The sequence below is a fragment of the Triticum aestivum genome, chromosome 1A (assembly GCF_018294505.1).
Source record: "Triticum aestivum cultivar Chinese Spring chromosome 1A, IWGSC CS RefSeq v2.1, whole genome shotgun sequence".
Taxonomy (NCBI): domain Eukaryota; kingdom Viridiplantae; phylum Streptophyta; class Magnoliopsida; order Poales; family Poaceae; genus Triticum; species Triticum aestivum.
In genome coordinates this window covers 21,921,247-21,935,740 of record NC_057794.1, presented here as the reverse complement: position 1 = coordinate 21,935,740, position 14,494 = coordinate 21,921,247, and positions in this window count along the sequence as shown.

Sequence of the window (14,494 nt, the reverse complement as noted above, 5' to 3'; positions counted from 1 at the left end):
TTTGGTCTTTTTAAAATCCATGGTTTTTAAAATTTTACAAGTCTATTAAAATTTACCGTTTATATTTATTTTATGTAATTTTCGTGTAAGCGCTCTATCTTCCATCTCGCTTGTTACTGTTTATTTATTGTGTATCTTGTTGTTGGCCGAGGCTTGTTTGGCTTTGTTTTTGTCGACCCTCGACTCGCAACTGGGGTCTGACATTGTTTTCTCAGTTGCAAGTCCAGCTCCGACTCAAAACTGGGACCCAACCTTTTATGTCCCAGTCGCAAGTCCACCCTCGACTTGCAACTGGGGTCTGACTATTTTTGTCCTAGGTGTAAGTCCGCCCTTTGACTCGCAACGGAGACCCAACCTTTTTTTGTCCCAGTTGCAAGTTCACTGACGACTTGCAACTAGGGTCCAATCTCTTTTTTAGTTGTTAGTCCACTCTCGATTTGCAACAGGGGCCCGACCTTTTTTTGTTTCAGTTGCAATCCCACCCTCGACCTATAACGGACACCTGACCTTTTTTTTTCTAGTTGCGGGCCCACCCCCAACTAGCAAATGGGGGTTCGACCTTTTTTTTGTCCGAGTTGCAAGTCTACTCTCGAGTCGCAACTTGGGCCCGGCCTTATTTTCCCGGTTGCAATTACACTCTCGACTCGTAATTGGGCCCCGAGGTTTTTTTGTCATAGCCGTAAGTCCCCACCCTAGACTCGCAACAGAGGTCCGACCTTTTTCTTCCCAGTTGGAAGTCCACCCTCAATTTGTAACACAGGCCCAACCTTTTGTCCTACTTGCAAGTACACTCTCGACTCACTAATAGGGCTAGATTTTTTGTCCAAGTTGCAAGTCCACCCCAACCCATAACTGGGGGCCAACCTCTTTTGTCTGAGTTGTAAGTCCACCAACGACTCACAACTAGGATCCAACATTTTTTGTCCGTGTTGGAAATCCACTCTCGACTCGCAACTCAAGCCCCAAGTTTTTTTAGTCCCAGTTGCAAGTGAACCATCGACTCACAACTAGGGCTCGATCTTTTCTTGTCTGAGTTGCAAGTCCACCCTCGACTCGCAACTGGGGCCCAACCTTTTTTGTCCTATCACTAGTAGAAAAACGACCTTACGTTCACCTCATTAGTCCCGGTTCGAACGACTATGCATTAGTCCCAGTTCATTTGTGATCCATACTCCCGGTTTGTGTCACAAACCGGGACTAAAGGTGTGGTGGCAGGTTGGCGTCAGGCCAAGGCCCCACGAGCCCCTTTAGTCCCGCTTTGTGACACAAACCGGGACAATAGGTTAGACCTTTAGTCCGGGTTGGAGCCACCAACCGGGACTGAAGGGGTCTAACCTTTTAGTCCCGGTTGGTGGCTCCGCCTTCAGTCCCGGTTGGTGGACCCCTTCAGTCCCGGTTGGTGGCTCCAACCCGGACTAAAGGGGTTATGCAATTTTCAAACTCTACCCTCGTACCACCTTTCCAGTTTTGAAAAAAAAAACGAAAAATGAAAAAACTTCAAAAATTAAAATCTTTCAAGATGTAGTTATGTTACTACATCTACTAGTTAGGGAAATTTAAAAACATAAAGTTCGACATGTTTCGCAAAAAAGTGTTATGCAAAAGTAAAACGACTATACTTTTTGCATACAATGTCGAAAAAAATGTATAATATATCAAAATGTTCAGCACGAAAATCCGGTTCTGATTTTGACAGCCGTAGGCCGTTTTGCAAACTTTTAGAATCCTCAAATTCTAAAAGGAAAAAAAGTTAGGGTCAAATTTTAGTTTTTTTGAATTTTGGTTAAATCTGGTCAAACTATGGTCAAACTACTTATTCAAGAAATATTAGTGTTAGTAAATAATTATTCAAGAATATTAGTGTTACTAAATAATTATTTTAGTTTTTTTTGAATTTTGGTCAAATCTGGTCAAACTATGGTCAAACTACTTATTCAAGAAATTTTAGTGTTACTAAATAATTATTGTTTTTTAGAATAATAGTTTCAAACTCAAACGGTGAAATGTGTGACTTCATGCTCAAGTAAAACTCCTGAGGGTTAATAGGATTGATAGCTTACTATTGACCGGAAAACAATAAGTGCAGACTTGAAAACTAGGGGGAATAGAACTCGAAAGTTAAGTGTGCTCAGGCTGGAGTAGTGAGAGTATGGGTGACCGACCGGGAAGTTAGACGATAGTGCTCCACACTTGAGAAATGATGAGGGGTGATTAGAGATTAAATTTTCAAAGAATTCAGAAATTTGAAAATAGGAAAAAAAATTCATTTTTTTCAAAAAAAATCAAATAAAAAATTCGAAAAAAATCATTTAGTCCCGGTTGGTGTTACCAACCGGGACTAAAGGTCCCCAGCCCTTGTGCGGGCTCATGCCACGTGGTGGGCCTTTGGTTCCGGATCGTGTTGAACCAGGACTAAGGGGGGGGGGCTTTAGTCCCCACCCTTTGGTGCCGGTTATAGAACCGAGATTAAAGGTCCTTACAAACCGGGACTAAAGCCCGATTCTACACTAGTGTATTTGCAAGTCCAACTCGACTCACAACTGGGCCCGACTGTTTTTAGTCCCAATTGTGAGTCCATCCTAGACTCGCAACTGGGGTCTGAGCTTTTTTTGTCCTAGTTGCAAGTCCATCCTTGATTCGCAACTGGGGCCCGGCCTTTTTTTCGCGGATGCAATTCCTCTCTTGACTCGCAACTGGGCCCGGACATTTTTTTGTCCTAATTGCAAGTCCACGCTCGACTCATAACTTGGGTCAAACCTTTTTTTGTCGTAGTTAGAAGTCCACCCTCCATTCATAACTCGGGCCCAACCTTTTTTGTTGCAAGTGCACTCTAGATTCACTAATGGGGCCAAACCTTTTTTTGTCCATGTTGCATGTCCACCCCGACTTGCAACTGGGGCCCATCCTTTTTCTGTCCGAGTTGCAAGTCCACCCCGACTCGCAACTGGGGTCCAACCTTTTTATCCAAGTTGCAAGTCTATCCTCGCATTTTGGCTAGGGCCCAACCTTTTTTTGTCTGAGTTGCAAGTCCACCCTTAACTTGCAATAGGGGGCCGAGTTTTTCAGCCCCAATTGCAAGTCAACTCTCAATTCACAACTGGATCCCGACCTTTTTCCGTCTCAGTTGCAAGTCCACTGTCGACTCGCAATTGGGGCTCGACCTTTTCTTGTCCCAGTTGCAAGTCGTCCATCCTCGACTAGCAACTGGGGCCCAACCTTTTTGTTCGAGTTGCAAGTCCAAACTTGAATCACAACTAGGGCCCGGCATTTTGTACTCCCAATTATGATTATACCCTCACCTCGCAACTCGGGGTGTGACCTTCTTTTGTCCTAGTTGAAAGTCAACCATCAGCTCGTCACTGGACGAACCTTTTCTTTTGTCCAAGATGAAAATTCACCATTGACATGCAATGAGACCCTTGATCCTTTTTATGCCACAGTTGCAAGTCCACCCTTTACTCGCAACTCGGCCTGACGTTTTTCACCCAATTGTAAGCACACCATCAACTTCCATGTCGCTAATAAAACAACAAAGACATTGGGGGTGAGGGGGGCTTATAGCAGTCACTAACTATAATGATCGCTCACTATTCCATCGTAGTGGGCTGACCCGTTTTACGCTAATAGTGATTGGTTTTCCGTGAATCAAATAGGGATTACTGGGAGCAATATGGGTTTGTGGATCCTGTTTAAGGAACCTTTCTAGCGGTTTTGCGATCGTTACAACCGTTCTTTTTGTTCTCTTCTTATTTATCTATTTTCTCTATCTGGCTTTCTCAATCTTTTCCTGTTGCTCTTTTCATTTTTTTGGTTTCTTTTCTATTTTTCCTTTCCTTTTTACTTTTAAAATTTCTGAAGCTTTTTCAGTATTATGAACATTTTTTAATTATGGATATTTTAGAAATTTATGAACATATTTTCTGAATCTGCGAACAAATTTTGAATCATGAATATTTTTTTCTAATCCATGAACATTTTTTGCATGCACAATCTATTGTTTAGTATGCTTTTTAAAATAATTTAGTGTATTTAAAGAAATCTTCATTGTGTATGGTTAAAAAAAGTTCATTATATAAAAAAAGTTCACTGTATATGCATAAAATAGTTCAAAGTATATTGCAAAAAATAGTGTGTATTTAGAAAATGATCATCATGTATTAAAGGATTGTTCACCGTATATTAGAACAGTTTTGGTTTGTTTACATCTTTTATAATTTGAAAAATATTATGTAAATTAATGAACATGTTTTTTGAAACATGTTTTGATCAAACAGATTTTTTGAAATATTATGTTAATTATTCATATAAATGTAAGAGTGAAAAACACAAAAACCAAAAGAAAAAAGATATATCATTGGTAGCCTAGAAGCTAGCGATGAGCAACGTACTTGTAAATGTATAACGATCAGACGCACTAGCAATCAGTTTTTTTTTCTAAAAAAGCTAGTGATCTGATTCTTTTTGTATGGGTAGCTAGCGACCAGTTTTTTTAGGGGAAGTAGCAAACAGATTTACATATAGGCAAATAATTTGAAATGCTTTAGTGACATGTGGGTCCAATGGATACACATGTCAAGTCAGAATGTTTTGATGACAAGTGGGGTGCCGAGCGCCCCGGTTTAGCTCCCCGTAAAGACATCTGCAAGTCAAGGAGCCGTCAGATGCAAACAGACATGCCACATGACATCTCTTTGCCATGTGATGCTCTCGGTGTCTGTGCCACTTGTCGACTGTGCCTACTGTGTCTTCTGCTCGGCAACAACATCTCATTGCCGTGTCCTTGTCTTTGCCTAGTACTACTCTCAGCGTATATTTGTTTACCGAATGCCCGTGGTTTGGCCCTCGGCGAAGACCCAAACACTCAGCGTATGGTGAAATTCCAATAGTGGGTTCTTGTGTTTAGTGGCTTGGAGGACGCAACCCTCTGCCGGGTCGCCGGAATCGCGTGGAGATCGCAAGCCCGTCCTGACGCGCCACGTATCGTCGATGAACATGTGGTCACCCATCCCGCTATACCTCTGATTCGCTTGCGGCACCTCTGTGGTATTCTTCATCTCTTCCTGAGATCTTCACAAGGTACAGTACGTGTAACCCCACCACAGTCGCATAATTAAATTCTGAAGGATTTAGTGCATAGCTTGATCACCTGCAGTTCATCTAGTTCTCATCCAATGCTGAATAGTTTTACCGTGTAACCCATATACGGGAAGACCCTTTTATAGTTTTCTCAAGAGGGGTGTACCGTGTATGGAGGCATATCTCTGTTCCTTTGTATGCCTATTTAACTATTTTGGAAATGCTTGTAGTACGAAAATCTTGATACAAAATTTCACATCTGCCATCTCAAAAAAATAAATCCACATCTACCCGACTTGAGTTCTTATGGCAAATTATTTAAGTAATTTTAGTTAGCTCAAAAGGCTTCAAGCTTCTTTGTCTATTATTTCCTCTTCAACCCTGACATGAAGAATTTGGACGTGTTTGGTTGGCTGCATATAGGCCAAACAGGCCCACATGGGAAGAAAATGGGCTGTTTGCCTATCCTGTTTGGCCTACGTCGCACAGACCTCAAAGCACCTCCCAGCCAGGCCTGCTGGAAACGCTGGAATTAACAGTTTCCAGCGAGCTAGGCCCGTGTGATGCCACATAGCCAAAAAAAATTACTTCAATAATTTCACAACATAGCCAAAAAAAAGCAACTCGATCCGTGCAAAAAGTGCGCCTCTCGATATTGCCAAATAAACGTGCATCACGCAGAGCAGAAAAAATAGCATGCAAATGGTCTAAGTGTTCCTCTAGCGACTTACCATAAATCAGAATATCATTGAAGTATGCTACCACAAATCATCCAATGAAAACTCGCAAAAACTTCATGCATTAGTCTCATAAAAGTACTAGGTGCATTAGTCAATCAAAAAGGCATAACTAACACGTCATATAAACCAAATTTAGTTTTGAAAGCATTTTTTCATTCATCACCTAGTTTAATACAAATTTAATGGTAGCCACTATGCAAGTCCACTTAGAAAACACAACAGAGCCATTGAGTTCATCAAGCATGTCATCTAATCTAGGAATAGGATTGCGATATCGAAGTAATATTATTGATGGCTCTACAATCAACACGCATACGCGAACTGCCGTCCTTTTGGGGAACAAGTAAAATGGGTACATCACATGGACTAAGTGATTCACGAATGTAACCTTTATCGAGTAGTTATTGAACTTGTCGTTGAACTCCCCGGTCTCCTCTGAATTAGTCTGGTACATCGCATGGTTGGGTAGTGAGGCGCCAGGTATCAAGTCAATTAGGTGTTCAATTCCTCTCATAGGTGGCAGCCCCGGTGTTACTTCCTTCGGGAAAATATCATGATACTCCTACAAAAGGTTAGCGGCAGTAGGAGGCAAAGAAGGAGGCATATCCTCAATGAAAACAAAACTTCTTTGCAAAGGAGGCATATCCTCAAATGAAAACAAAACTTCTTTGCAATTAAAAGCATAACATTCATCCATTTGAGCATCCAACTCAAAAATTTCAGCACATGTAGCTAAGAGAGAAGCACCTTTCAATTTAATTTCTTTAGATGTGCTAGCATCAGATTTGTGCATCTTATTAAGTTGTTATAACTCATCAACGACTTTCTGATTTTCAGATTTAGTATGCTTAGTGTTTGTATCTCTACTAGCCCAAGCAAGCTCAGGAGACATAGGGTGTAGAATGATCTTCTTTCCTTTATGTGTGAGAGTGTATTGATTAGTTCTAACATCATGTAGACATTGTTTATCATACTGCCATGACCTTCCTAGTAACATAGAACAAGCTTGCATAGGCACAATATCGCAGTCAATAGTATCATGGTATGAACCTAAAGAAAAAGGAACCCTCACCATGCGTGTTACCTTTACTTTTCTACCATCATTAAACCATTGAATATAGAAAGGCTGTGGTTGTTGTCGGAAAGGTAGGGAGAGCTTCTCCACCATGTCGATGCTTGCTAAATTGTTACAACTCCCTCCATCAATGATTATGCGAGCGGAACACTCCTTGACGACTCCTTTGATGTGGAAGAAGTTGTGACATTAATCCTTCTTTGCTTTGACAATCTGAGCACTAAGTACATGATGTGATATAAGACGCATGTACTTATCGACATCTTCGGCAGTCACATGTTCTTCCCCTTGTGCCGGTCTTCTCTCATCGTCTTCATGTGCAGCGAGCAAGGCATACGTGTCTTCATCAAAATCACTAGCGGAGTTGTACTTGCCATCTTCACAAATGAGATCAATAAACGCTTATTAGGACACTCTATGACATGACCAAATACCTTACAAGTGTGGCACCGGATATCCTTTGTTCTTTTGGAGGAAGCGGACGATGATGACGAACTTTTTGTTGGAGTTGGTGTAATACTTTTTGTTGGTGCCAAAGTGTGTGATGCTGAAGTTGATGAAGTAGGCCTCGGTTGAGAGGTTCCAGGTGCTGTTGTAGAGGTGCGAGTGGACGGGGCAGCAGGGGTGCATGGCACTCATGTGAAAGTACGACCTGTAGAAAAATTAGAGTGCATTCTTGAACGACCGTGCACTTCATGTTCAACATGTATAGCAAGATGGAATAAACGTTTCATTGAATTATAATCCATATAAGGAAGTATGTCATAAATTTCTCTATTCAATCCACCCAAGAACCTAGCCATAGAGGCTTCCTCAGTTTCAGCTAAACCACAACGCAACATGCCCATTATTAATACTCTTCCATAGATTTGGATCCTTGGTTCAAGTGTTGTAGTTTATTTAGCAAGTCACGTTCAGAATAACCGGGAACAAAATGGCGACACATTATTAATTTCAAAGCTTCACTAAGTGGAAGAATGTTATTATGATGTTTTTGATAATGTTCTCTCCACCAAACAGAAGCAAAATCACTAAACTTACTAGTTGTAGCCCTAACTCTTTTATCACCAGGAAAATCATGGCAAGCAAATTTTGGATCAACTAATAATTCCCAGTCAAGGTAAATATCCAGATCATATTTCCCGTCAAAAGGAGGCATGACAAATTTAATTCAACCCAAAGAGTCGTCATGGCCACATACCTCAGGACGATGGTGTTGTCCCATACCTTGTTCATTATTGCGTAGTCGACGATGATCACGATCATTGTTGTAGTTAACTGCACCGGGATCCTTGGAATTACCATAGTAGTTGTCGACTGGGAGTTATTCGCGTGGGGCGACTATCGAGTATGAAACCTTCAGAGCAGTCATCAAGCGGCACATGGGAAGGACGCAAACCTATGTCCCAGCCGTTAGATCCATAGTTGGTCGTCATTGCTAGCGAGGGGAAGAGAGGTGGCCGCCACCTCATTTGCAACGGGGCGATCGCACCTCCTCCCATCCTAGGATCCATGAGATCCGCACATCGAACACAAGCTCAACTCTGTCCATACCTAGTTGCCTGACTGCCGCTTTGCGTGAAGTCACACGTCTCAATGTCCGCCCATTACCATTCATGTATGTCGATGCCTCCAACTAGAACCGTTGCAACCTATACAGGACTAATGCCATATTACATACTTTATTGGAGAAGCGGGCTGCTGAAGATGAGGAACGGTGGTAGGCTGAACAGGAGGCAAGAGGGAGGGAACAAGCAGAAACAAAAGAAAGGTTGAAGATGCTTAAGCAAAAGCTTGAGGTAGAACTTTCTCTTAATATAGCCACCGTTCATTATATATCGATGGACAATGATAACATGACTCTCCTCTTATATACCTTTATGCAAAATCAAGGCGGTGGAAATGTTGCCCCTCGTCGTCGTCGTCGTCGTCCTCCTCCTCCTCCTCCTCTAGAAGCATAGAGAATGTGTCTTTGTGGTGTGAAATGCCGCTAGAAACTTAGAATTTGCATTTGTTTTTGCTCTATGAACTTGCATGAATTAATCTTATGTATATGAGTATGTGAACTTGTGTGTCATGTGCTTGAGCAATGTTTTTTGCTGTATGAACTTGTATGGATTATTAGCCTATGTGAACTTGTATGATTATGCGTATGTGAGTATGTGTGGGATGTGCTTGAGGAATTTCTAGGGAGCTAGGAGCTCCCACATTCATTTGATATGATGTCTTTTTCTGCATTGAAAATATAGACAAAATGTATGTATATGTTCTCTACTGCAGAAATTACAAAACAACAACAACTTTAAAACAACAGAGGCCACGGGTCATATTTTCGAGAACTACACTCTGAAATAAAAGTTTCATGGAGAGCTGACGCTCGAAAGAGAGGTTACCTGAGCGATAGGACAGACTTTTACCTCCCGGCAAAGATAGCAGTCCAATAGTGCAATACTTTTCCGAGAGCAGGCGCCTCTCGACAAAGATAGCACCCCAGTAGCGCCATTCTTTTCCAAGAGCATACCCTGACAGGTGGGACCAATGGGCCTACATGTCAAGTCAAAATGTTTCAGACAACGGTGGGATGCCGAGCGGGCCTGTATAGCTCTCGGGAAAAAATGTTTCTGGATTCATATTATTACTTAAAAAAAATTCAAATGATTAGAAATGTTTCAGCGACATGTGGGTCCAATAGATCCACCTGTCAGGTCAGAATGTTTCGGCGACATGTGGGGTGCCGAGCGCGGTTTAGCTCTCGGTAAAGACAACTGCAAGTCACGGAGCCGTCAGATGCAAATGGACATGCGACATGACATCTCTTTGCTATGTGGATCTCTCGGCGTCTGTGGCGTTAGCCGACTGTGCCTTCTTCACCGTGTCTTCTGTGCAGAAATAACATCTTGTTGCCGTGTCCTTGTCTTTGCCGAATACTACTCTTGTCATATACTCCCTCCGTCCCGAAATAAGTGTCTCAACTTTGTACTAGCTCTAGTATAAATTTGTACTAAGCTCAAGACACTTATTTTTGGACGGAGGGAGTATATGTTTGCCGAGTGCCCGTGGTTTGGCCCTTGGGGAAGAGCCCAACACTCGGCGTACGGTGAAATTTCAGTAGTGTGTTCTTGTGTTTAAGGGGTAGTACCCACGGAGGAGTGTAAAAAGGATCGTAGGTGGCTGTCGATTTTCGCTATCAAATGGCTGCCCCCCACTCGACACGCGCTGACATGCAGTACGACCTCCACCGTGTACGCGGGCGGTGTACGATACGATCCAATTAGCCATCGCACGTGCTCCAACCGCCAGAAGCAAAACGAGAGCGCGCGAACTCTCTAACCGCTGCCGGTTGTGTTTCCTTCCTCAAGTGCGCCCCCGCGCGCGGCAACCGCCACATCCCTTGGAACTGTCGTGTCCCTTGGCGCCATACTTGAACCACCGTGTAGAGCCGCGACAGTGCACTTCACACAGTTAGTTCCACCGCCGTTGCTCCCTCCACTCCACCCGCACATTCGCCAGCGTCTACGTCCGTCGCTCGAGCGAGTCACAATGGCCGACGAGCACTACGACGAGAGCTACGTCGACTGCTTCATCAACTTCGACGCCATGGAAGAGCCGTCCATGGAGGATCTCCTGGGAGCCAGGCAAACCAGGGCCGTGGCCGCCCAACACCAACAGGATGCCGCGACTCTCGTCCACCAGGCACCGCCGTCCGATGACGTTGAGGCGCAGTACCTCCAGGCACCGGCGCCACCGCGGCCGCCGATCCAACAACAGCAACTGCCCTACGAGCCGTATTTTTACGGCTTCCATGATGAAATTCTGATGCCGGAGCCCATCCCTCAAGTTCATCCAGTTATGCAGGTTCAGAACGCCCCTTCCGCTCACATGCAGAACCATCAGGCGCCGGCGCCGGCGCTGTTGCATGAGCACGATCAATACCAGCATTTGCTAGGGGATGTCCCTCAGGCGCCGGCAGCGCCTGCCGACCACGAGGACCACCAAATTCTGGATGGGCCGTCGGATATAATGCTGGACGAGTCGCTGTTACACGATCTAATGCAGATGCTGACGCCCACCGCTGACGTTCACCTGGAGGTGGCGCCCTCCGACCGTGTGCAGCACCTTCAGGCTCCGGCGACGGCCGTCCAACACCAACAGACGCTAGGCCAGTCATCGGCGCACTACTTGCACGGTCCAATACCAGGGGAGGCGTCGGTTCACATGCAGCACCATCAGGCGACGGCGGAGCCCGCGGCGCCCTTCCACCAGGAGCAGCACCTTCAAGCGCCCGTCCACCAAATGCAAATGCAGCATCAGTCGTCAGATTATAGCTTCGGTGATATAGTGTTGGACGACTCGCTGCTCCAAGATCTGATGCAGATGCCATCGCCCATGGCTCACGATATCCAAGCGGCGCCTGCCGACCATGTGCAGCAAGTCCAGGCTCCGGCACCGGCCGTCCAACACCACCTCCAACAGATGCCGGCCGAGTCGTCACCTCAAGGCTTCCGCAACCAAATGCTAGGAGAGTCGTCGGCTCGACGCTTCCACGATCAAGTGCCAGACGAGGCGTCCACTTCTGGCTCCAGTCAAACGCCGATGCCGGCATGCCAGGAAGACATCCTTAGCCCTCGTTCCTCCGGCTGCTCCTCCATGGTGCGCGAGTACTTGAACCAAAATGACCAATTTGATATCGCCGAGGCGCCCCTCATGAGCGACAGCGGCAGCAATGGTGTCCCAAGTGCGGGCTTAATGGAGGATGATCAAGGATTCGTGCCGCTCATTCCGGGGCAACTACAATGTAGCCAATGCCATGTTGTTAGGCAAATCAGGTTCCAATGTGGTAAGCACATGCATGCACCCTCTTCCCCATCTTACTAACATATATGCACTAGCTACTTACCATCTTGCAAAAATTACTTGTCACAATATTCCTTGACAAATGATTTTCCACGTGTAAATTTTGCAGAGGTTCCACTTGTTCACATCTTTCTCCACAGTACGACACACACAAGCTTTGAGGATGCTATCCGTAATCGCAATGTGTCGGCGCGAGGAACCTTTGAGCATGCTATACTTGATCGCCATCACTTTGCTGTCGGCGGACAAGTCCCTAGAGCGGAACGGATGTACATCGAGTAAGTGTCTCAAAAACAACACAAGTATATACACTCTCCATGAAATCCATGCACAAACCCTAATTTTGTTGCATTTATATGGTTTAGTTTCCATAGGCGCACGGGTGAGTTTGTGCTCAACTTTCTTGCAAACATTGTGGATGCACTAAGGATGGAAAAGGGCGGCACCCTGGAGGACACCTCTGAAACTGTCCAGAGAGCGCCGTCCAGATCCAACGTCAACCCAAATCCGGCACTTCGAAACGACACATTGCAGCAAGTGGAAACTACAATGCTGAACATGATCATAAACTCCACTGCTGTAAATGGTTAGTACATCTTTGTACATATTTCAAAGCATACATAATCAGTTTGTTTATCAACCAACGATGCCTACGATGCCTTTTTTTTCTTCTTTCGGAAAAGATACACAACAGAGTATCTTTGTACGGAGTGATCACACAAATGTAACCATTCTCCTTATTACATATGCTGCAGCAGAAGCAGCGCAGCCGGCACCACCGCCTCCTGCTGCTGAACCGGAGCCGGCCATTGACACAGCTACAAACACCGTGCATGAAATACTAACGCCTACTAATATTTTCGACTCATCGAATGTCGTTCCGGAAGAGCACCCCATTAGTGAGGCTGCTAAGCTGCAGCAAGAGGGAACGGCGAGCTTGAGCGCGGAGGAGGAGGAGGAGGTGGAGATGCGGCAGTACTTGCACGAGATGATGGTGAAGGCTCGGAGGGAACTGGACATGCCATACGGCCCGGTACAGAAGTTTTGCCGTGGCAATACCTACACCTGGATGTGGCGCCGGGTACGTACAACTGATGCATGCATGCATGAATAGGTCTTCATATTCCTTTTATTAGAAGTATAGGACATCCTATAAATATCGTATCTAAAAATGTTTATTACACACTTCAAGTGTCATTTGGTGTTTCCTGCAGATTAATACCCTCAACAGGAGGATCATAAACTTCGTGGAGAAATCATTGAATGTTACACTAAATGGACTGTTGAGAATCAAGACGGAGGTCAATGAAGCAGTTGTTGAGAAAGAACGGCTGCTTGCTGAAATCGTCAGGGGTATGAAGAAGCAGAGGGAGAGCAGGGGCAAAAATGACAGGGAAGCTGGCACTTCCGGTATCAAGAAGGCTGGTGGCGCTTCGAACTAGTATATGTATTTTGGTTGTACTACGTAATGTAATTTATGTCTAAGATTGCTACCTGTTTTATCTTTCAAAATATTGTGATCATGTGTTGTTAATAAGTAAGATTTAATTTTATTCTTGGCCATGTACATAATATTGTAAGCAACATACATTATTATATATATATCCCGTGTTATATATGATTTATGCTATCGATCTCAGAAAGAAATGTAATAACCTATACATCTCGCAAGAAAAACAAGCGCACAACAAAGTATTATGAAACCACATAAAATTAAGATGAATAGTAATTGAATAGTACATAATAAAGTGCCTTAAACAACGGGAAAAATAAATGGATTCATCAGCTATGAATTCTAGCAGAGAGAGAACACGTGTGGTCGCCCGCAGCCCCGTCCGACTAGGAGTGGCACCTTCAAGCGCTCGTCCACCACATGCAAATGCAGCACCAGTCGTCAGATTATATCTTCGGTGATATAGTGTTGAATGACTCATTGTTCCCAGATCTAATGCAGATGCCATCGCCCATGGCTCACGACATACACGCGGCACCTACCGACCATGTGCAACACGTCCAGGCTCCGGCGCTGGCCGTCCAGCACCACCAATAGATGCCGGCCGAGTCGTCGGCTCGACGCTTCCACGCTCAAGTGCCAGACGAGGCGTCCACTTGCAGCTCAAGTCAAATGCCGATGCCGGCATACCAGGAATACATTCTTAGCCCTTGCTCCTCCGGCTGCTCCTCGATGGTGCGCGAGTACTTGATGCAAAATGACCAATTTAATATTGCCGACGCGCCCCTCATGAGTGGCAGCGACAACAATGGTGTCCCAAGCGTGGGCTTAATGGAGGATGAAGAAGGTTTCGTGCCACTACTTGGGAGACAACAATGTAGCCAATGCCATGTCGTTTGGCGGATCAAGTTCCAATGTAGTAAGCACATGCATGCAGTCTGACCGATCGTACTCATGTTTTTTTTCAATGAGATTTCAATAAAATCCACCGAATTTCAGTAATTTCAGTAGATGCTGAAATATTTGCGTGCTGGCCAAAATATTTCGGCGACTTAAATAGTACACAGGAAAATAGTTATCATTTTTTAAATATTTAAATGAATTCAACTGAATATTTCGGTGATGTCAGTTGATGTTGAATTTTTTCTAAAACTAAAATTGAAAACCATGATCTTCCTAACATATAAGCACTACCTAAATACCATCTTGCAAAGATTACAATATTCGTTGACAAAATATTTTCCGTCTATAAATTCTTCAGAGCTTCCACTTGTTCACATCTTTCTTCATAGTGCC